The 8,477-nt window shown below is 40.0% G+C and overlaps 1 protein-coding gene across 1 annotated transcript in view; it reads left to right on the top strand.

The window, feature by feature from the left end:
- Positions 1–1,147: 1,147 nt before the first annotated feature.
- The window catches only part of nlgn2b (neuroligin 2b), a 78,162-nt gene continuing 70,832 nt past the window's right edge, over positions 1,148–8,477 (top strand). Inside the window, exon 1 of the mRNA XM_044042922.1 lies at positions 1,148–1,600. The gene's annotated coding sequence lies outside the window, so the exon portion shown is untranslated. The remainder of the gene's footprint in view (positions 1,601–8,477) is intronic.

The raw sequence follows: 8,477 nt of genomic DNA, 5'->3' as shown, positions 1-8,477 counted from the left end.
TACATTTGAGTGGTTCTGATCCAAATATTACTCTATCCTTCCTCCCAGTGATGATTTCCCGGATAAAAATACCCCCAGACTGGCTTTTTGAAAATACATAAATACAAAAATCAGCCAGTCTTTTCAGCGATTCTTTGAAAGGAACGGCAACACAAGATCCGGCTCCCTTCAAAGAGTCGCAAATCCCATCGCCAATGTTTAAATGAAATGCAGCATAAGCCTTGTACGTGTATTTTCTGCATGGGTCTTGCTTTACGAAGGCTGCCATGTCTCTACAGCGGCCTGAACAGATGCACCAGTCAGGGCAAGGGTTTCACATGTTCAAGTGGAAGCTGAAGTAGCACATGAAAAAGAAATGAATCCCATGGCATGAAGGCCACCGTAGCTCACCTGAAGCAGTCACACACATGCTAAAAGTTGTGCAGAAAAATTTGATTTTGAATTCAACTTCAATGTTATTGACATGACTAGCCCAACAGCTAGACAACGAGATGTGACGTCAGTGCTGTGTCAAAGCAAACCTGCGCATGTTCATCCAATTATACGTCGCAGCTCCGCGTCATGACAACTTTGCTGTGTGACTGAACTACTGAAATATTACAAGTTCTCTCCTGCATGCGCGCGTGTGTGTGTGTGTGCGCGAGAGAGAGAGAGAGAACGAGAAACTGATGGAGCACACGCCGTGGGATCTTCCTCAGCGTTGTGATCAGCAGCTGTGCTCGTGCCCCACAACTGCATCTCAGTATTTTGCAGCGGAATCGACTCTGCTTGAAAACCATGAAGGCTAAACAGCCTGTCACACTGAGCCACTGTTTTGTGTGAGCATCAGACGCCAAGTGGAACCAAGAGAGAGGGAGAGAGCGCGCGCGCACCACGCAAGCGCGTAAAGGCGAGATGGATACCTAATTATCGGTCTTTCCAGCGCTAGTCCACATTTTAAGTGGAGCGGTGCGTTGTTTGATTCTCGCGGCCCCTCACGGTGCAGTGGAGGAACACAAATATACATCGTGGATTTGTATCATCGGCGTGGACAAATGGGGGGAAGAGGACATAGCTCTTCGTTGACTCGTGAGGCAATCGCTGCGTTACGCATTTATTTCTCAGTGAGCGCTTGAATATTTGTCCCCTCTCCCCCTCTCTCTCCCCCTTCTTCACTGAGAATCATCGCTGCTGCAACCTCAACGTTGCAAAAGTCAAACATCAGTGGATGTAAGACGGAGAGCAGCAGGGTGTTGTCGAGAAGAGAGGGATGAGAGGAGGAGGAGGAGGGGAGCACTATGAGGTGTGATGTTTTGTTGGAAAAGCCGGAGAAAGGCGGACACGGTGGAGAAGGTGTGCTGCTGCTGCCGCTGCCGCTGCTGCTGCTGCTGGTGCTGCTGCTGATGTGCTGAAAGCCTGCGACAGTGCCGTGTCCAAGTCCTCCTGAGAGATCGTCACGAAGCGGGGGAAGAAATGGCCTATAGTTAGAACATCACTGACCCACAGAGAGGACAAGAAGAGGATTTGCGTTCTTGGATGGACGGGCCATCATCATCTCTATCACCACCACCATCATCGTCTTTATCCTCTTATTCTCGGAACTTGCAATTCAGGCTTTAAGGTAAGTCATATGTGCACCTGTATCACCAACACAGAGTGTGTGTGTGTGTGTGTTGGGGGGTGGGGGGGGGGTCTATAATCATGTGTATGCGCAATGGTGACTCCGCACATTGCGCACGTTATCCTTGTTGACGCACTGTCAGAGCAGGCGTGTGAGAGATTTTGTGTGTGTGTGTGTGTGAGAGAGAATTGTGAAAATGACTTTGTTGCCACAGCAGATCTTTTTTCTTCCTCTCGGCGGGGCCCGCGTCCATTTGGCCTTTGCCTGTTGATAAGCTGTCACATCTCAACACGATCAGTCGACTCTGTGATCACTCAGCATCAGTGTTGTGTCATTTTCAAGCGCGCTGCCGACAAGGCGACATTCATGTGATTGAATTGGAATCAGTCGGATCGGTTGCTATCTTCTCACCGGGGGCTTCAGTGTCTGTGTTTTCGTACGAATTGTTTTATTAATGCTTATATTACATGCATTCATGACTAATTACATGCGGTGCTTTGCTGTAAATGAACTCAACGTGTGTGAATGAACCCGCTCAGTATGCACAAACACACCGAAACACACAGGTTTGCACAGCTATTCTTATTAGGACCTTTCATTGAGCCTTACCATTAATCCTAACTATAACCAATTATTTCTTGACTGTAATCTAAACAATTTACCTAACCAGAACCAGATATGAGTTTCTGCCTCATTAGGACCAGACTTTTGGTCCCCATGAGGACTAATTGTCCTGAAAAAGTCAGTGTTTGCGCCAGAAAAGGTCCTAAAAAGGTGATAAAAACAAGTATATGCACACACACAGACACTCAAGGCCTGTGCTGGAGAAAATGCAGATAGGATTGTGAATTAAATGCACACAGTCATGATCCAGCGAAGACTCCATTAATATTCAGTGGTGGTTGGAGCAGTGCTCAGTTAATGGCAGACAACAGGACCTCTGTTCTGACAGGTCATGGATGAGAAATGGTGTATTTTCATTTTTTAGGGGGAAAGTGTGTTATTGTGTTTTTTTCACCACATATATATTTATATATATATACCCCCGGTAGCTACTGACGAGTGACATTTAAAATCCATCAGAAAGCCAATAATGTGGTTTGGTAGACTTTTGCAGAATTTGTAGAACGACGTATTACTCTTGGTCATGTACTGCTGGAACTGCTATGATTGCTTTCGTAGGCCCCAGCAATCATGTCAGCCAGGTTAGAGTGGCATTTGGAAACTCTCTAATCGAACAGAACATAGTTGAAGACATTCACTTTTTTTTTTTTTCCACAGGTTTCATAAATGCCACTCATTTACATAATTAAATGTGTTTAAAATCAAGTTTTGGCATTGCATTTGGGAAGAAACTCGATTAAACATAAGAATGGAGACACAATACTAACGTCAAAGTATAACCAGAACCCCAAACTCAAATGTTTCATACCAGTTAGAAATAAATAAATAAATCCCTATTTCTCTCTAAAAAATAAATCACTGATAAACGTGGACCAGGGCTGTGTGGGAAATATAAGTTAAGCCAAGCCAGTGGTAAAATAAAATAAAAAAAAAAACAGCTTCAGATTTGTAAAAGTTGCACTCTCACACACCACATCCATTATAGCTGACGAGCAACCAGCACATGCGTGCTGCACTTGCATGATGGCGGCTCACCAGCAGATGGCAACTGTCTGTATTTGTCATTGGAAAAAGTGAAACCAGAAGATCCACTTGGGATGGCACAACGTCACATTTTCGTGACCAATACTGATAACACAACCTCGGATATTTTCCCAATATCATTATCAATCTGACACAGTCATTTTAGACCATTTAAACGATGAGGCTGTTAACAAAACATTTGTCCGAGCAGTTTTTAAGACATAATTCCCCAACTGTGTAACAATGACTCTGCTCCCATAATGTAGAAATAAGTAGCCAAAAACATGATTCAGCTAAAAAGTTTTTGCTTTTTTGCTTTGATTGTTATTTGCACTTATTTGGATTGTGTTGGAGTTACCATTGTTTTCTTTAAATAGAGATCAATATAAGTGTATCTCTAACATAACATAAGCTTTTGTTTATCTTGTCACTCGTCAGATTATTCTTTATCCAAAGCAGGTGCTGATCTTTAGAGATCAGGACAGCCGTGCGATATATAAAGGTGTATGTTTTTACCTCCATATGATATATTGTATTGCATGTATCAAATTGCATATACAGACACCTGTAGTCCAATCTACATTTGTTGAATGCACTGCAGTATATTTACTTTTTAAAACCAAATAATGTGTATATATATATGTATATATGTATATATATATATATATATATATATATATATATATATATGTATGTATATATGTATGTATATATATATATATACCTATAATAATAGGGATGGCTCGATATCACTTTTATGTGTCCAATACCACTACCTTGAGTATCCTTCAATACCAATACGAGTCTGAATCAGTATTTTACCTCTTTTAGAGAACGACAAATTTGTGCTCATGCATTTACCACCTAGAAATAATCAACCAATGCCGATATGACTTTTGGTATCGCTCATCCCCGATTAAAATAATCCAACAAATCATTATAAAACTAAACTTTGTTATATGAACTTTTGGATGAAAATATAAGGTTTGAGTGACTTAGCAGCATTTACCTGTAAATAAAATGGCAACCACTGGCTCAATGAATCGGTTGTGTATTTCATCACACAGATGCTTTGCGCTAGATGACCACAAAGTAGTTTTATTTGTGTCCAAATGACAAATTAAAGGATAAGGAAGGTAAAGATACTATATGCAAGCCTCTTTGTGTGTCCCTTCTCACTGTTGTTGTCCTTTGCTTGCTTCGTTATTTCAGTTTCTTCTTTGTCACGTGATTGGCCGCAAACCCAACATCCAATCACAGTGATGTCTTTTGTCAGTGGTTGGGGACGCATATCGGCTGTAAAACTGACAGAATTACTCCTGTCAATGCCAATAAAGACTAACGAGGCTGATTATGTAACTGTTAAAAATGTTTTCCTAGCTATTTTTCATTCCGTAAAAGATTTATCACAGTGTATCGTATAGGTTGATAAGGCGAATGTCATGGTTACTAGAGTGTTATCCTGTCCAGAGTGAAAATAGCTAAGATAAATGTTGTAAAACAGAGAGTGGCTGCTTACTGGATTAAATGACAACGCAAAGTGTAGACTTACAATCCAGAACAAAAAAAGTCTTAATGTTTAATGAAGTATGTTTGGGTAATATGTGTGCGAGGAAGGTGAAGTGCCCACTTCACTTTTCTCACGCATACAATAAACAGAGAAAACCATACACCAGAGCTCTCTTAAAGGAAGACAAGGTTGTTGTCCTGCTGTTGTGTTATTGAGAGAGACAGAGAGAGCAACCGTCACACATCAGCGCTTATGTCATCACACACTCAGTAGTTAAAAGGGATAGTTGTATAATTTTACTTTGGTATGTCACTGGCAATTGTTTTGTAATTGTGGTTTACTTTTATTCTTTTTGTCGTAGTAAAAAGTAAAAAAAAAGTAAACCGAAAGGGAACACTTGGATTTTTCATTAAAATGTAAATGACATTCAAATCTGCATTGTTGATTACAGATGATTACAACAGGTGATTGCGCAACATACGGATTTAGCATTTATATAAAGTATAAATATATATAAAGTATATTCTGTATGTGACACGGTGAAATCCTGATTGCACTGTAAATATTGAGCTCATACTGTATATAGTTTGGTTACTTAAAGTATATACTGTATATTTTATTCTATTTTATAATCTTAATAGTCAATGTTTATCTAGATGTGAAAATGCATGTTTACACATTTGTAATGTATGAGATGAAAGATATAGTAATAAAGCAAATGAAGCATATTTAACTTTAGATAATTTAGTTAAATTTAAGTTAAACATAGTTCCTCTCCTGTAAACTACAGGTGGAATTTGACTGTAGTTAAATACAGAAGAAATATAGAGGGAAATACATATATAAGTCCTAGTTTTGTAGTCATTTCTTAAATTATTATTCTAACAGAGAAGTGTTTTCCTAATATGTAAACAAAACAAAAAAACAACAACATACAAATAGTATTAAATGTGAATAAAGAAAAAGCATTAAATTCTGATAAAGATGTGGCCTCTAAAAGCAACACATCGAGGCAGTGCAATTGTATTCTCATTCTCATACTATGCAGTACTTTTGAGGTATTTAACATGAAGTAATGTAACCTCTTTCACAATGAAATCTGCAAATATGCCCAAGATTTTTATAACGCTAAAATAGATGATTAATACCTTTCCCATTAAGAGTATTTGGTATGTCCTGTGGTGTTAAAGTTGACTCTGTAACTCACAGTGATAATGTTACAGTGGCTGCTGTCTTGCATCTTTAACTTTGGTCTCTCTTCGAATCAATCGCTGCATTGATCTGATCATTGAAATAAATAATACTGAGCGCTATCGCAAGTAAGGATACTACGGACATTAATGCTAACAGCTATATGCTAACAGGCTAACATGATTATTGCCTATCATAGCGTTGACAGAAATGGCACCTCACCAAGAAAAAATAGCATTTTCTAATATTAGGATATTTATTTGAACTATGTACTGTACGAATTTGAACCTTAAACCTGTTAAAAATTATAAAGCCTGCAAGTGCAGCAGGCTGCCTGATTCGGCTGGGGGTGCCGTAAGCACAGGTCGGGCCTAAATATTTGGTTTAGCTGTGAAAATGGAAGACACAAGATAATCCATCCTACTGAGTGGACATTCACAACACCAAAATTTATGAAAAGCAATGTGTGGAAGTATTTTGGGTTCGACACTGCAGATGATAAAGTAAAGAACAAATCTGCTTACTCACCAGTTAGCTTAGCTTTTAGCCCCACTTGAGTGAAGAAGTGAAGTGAAGTGCAAGTGTTCTACCTTTGCTTGACTAATAAGAAGGGTTGTAATATATAATGTAATCACATTTTGCGGAATAGAGTGGAATGTCAAGTAATACTTGTTTGAACTTGATTTTGAAGTGACAGCAAGTGTGAACATGTGTGAGTAATTTCTCATTAGAGACTTTCCTAATTAAGGCTTATTCATATATCACTGGAGAAATCTCACTTTGACTCAGTGGTCAAAGCAGTGAATATCATAGAATCCAATTGATCCTATCAACTGCATGCATATTGATGGGCTCCAAATACAAATATCCAGTCTTGGATAGCACTATAACACAGTAAGGATGAAGCTGACCAGTGATCTGTTTTTTTCTTCTCAATAGGGATCTCCTCAACGACCAGAAGTTTGAGTTTTTATTTCAGACAGAAATGTGGCAACAGCTAAATGACTCCCCTCAACAAAGTTACTCCACCAGGGTTTGTTGATATCCGTCAACCCTGTGGCTCCGGCACCACCATTGTTGCCACTGTCTATCACCCCCCCACTCACTATCTCCAAAACATCCCTCCCCCATGTTATCTCATTTCATTAAATCAAGGACATTGACTTTTTAAACACTACTATCAAAAACCTCCCCAGCATGGACAGTCTCCACACCCCCAATGAACTGGTTTCACACTACAAACAGCCTCTAATGCATCTTAAATAACATTGCCCCCCTCAAAACCTGGACTGTACCCTTCACCTTTTCTGCCCCATGGTTCACTCTGTCAACTCAAATCTAAAGGTCGCCAACAGGAAAATGACTCACTGTTCATAAAAAAATGTACCACAACCACTCCAATCCATTACAAGGACTGTTTAACACAAGCAACACCTTCATACTACTCTAATCTAATATGTTCCAATCAAGGAAATTCAGTTCTTTTTTTCCCTACTAAACAATATGACACAACCTCATAACTCACTCCCTCCTCACATGTATTCCACAACGTTCTGTAATGCACTCATATCATTCTTCACATCCAAAATTAACACAATCCATCAACAACCCATCCCAAACATCTCCCAAACGCCATCTTCCCTGGTCCCCTTTGTGTCCCTCACCCACTCATTATCATCTACCCTCTGCTTCTGTAATTTGTGATCTCATTAAAAAATCCAAATCTTTTTCCTGCCAGTTGGACCCCCTCCCGATGATTCTAGTCAAAACCACCCTTCCGTCCCTGGTCCCCCTCATGACAGAAATAGTGAATTCTTCCCTCACCTCTGGTATTGTCCCTTCTTCACTCAAAACAGCTGTTGTCAGTCCAATTCTGAAAAAAACCTGGTGCAGACCCAAACAACCTCCAATCTCCCATTTATCTGAGAAATCCTTGAAAAAGCAGTTGCTACTCAACTCCTCACCCATCTTTCTTATAATAATCTGTATGGACAGTTTCAGTCTTGTTTCCGCCTCCTCATAGCACAGAAACATCACTTAAACTTAAAATCACCAACAACCTCCTCCTTGCAGCTGACTCGGGACTATTATCAAACTTCGTCCTGCTTGATCTGACTGCAGCCTTTGACACTATCTCACCCACCATCCTCCCAGACTTTGCTCCATTGGCATCACACACACACACCCCTCACCTGGTTTAAATCCTCCCTCTCTGGCTGCACTCCGTTCATTCAGTTAAAATGTAATCCCTGTCACCACAGGTGTGCCACAGGGCTCTGTCCTGGAGCCCCTGCTTTTTATCATTTACCTGCTCCCCCTTGGCCATATCTTCCATAAACACCACATCCACTTCTACTGCTACATGGATGACACCCAGCTCTACCTGTCCACCAAGCTCAACTCTGCTCTCCTACCTTGCTCCAACTGTCTCCTTGAAATAAAGTCCTGGTTCACCTAAAACTTAAAAAAAACAAAACAAAAAAAAAACGCAGCAATAAAACAGAATTACTTCTAATTGGCACTAAATCC

This window comes from Solea senegalensis, linkage group LG13, assembly GCF_019176455.1.
Source record: "Solea senegalensis isolate Sse05_10M linkage group LG13, IFAPA_SoseM_1, whole genome shotgun sequence".
In the NCBI taxonomy this organism is placed as follows: Eukaryota; Metazoa; Chordata; class Actinopteri; order Pleuronectiformes; family Soleidae; genus Solea; species Solea senegalensis.
Note: the sequence above shows the minus strand (reverse complement) of the source record. Positions and strands in the feature narration are given on the sequence as shown.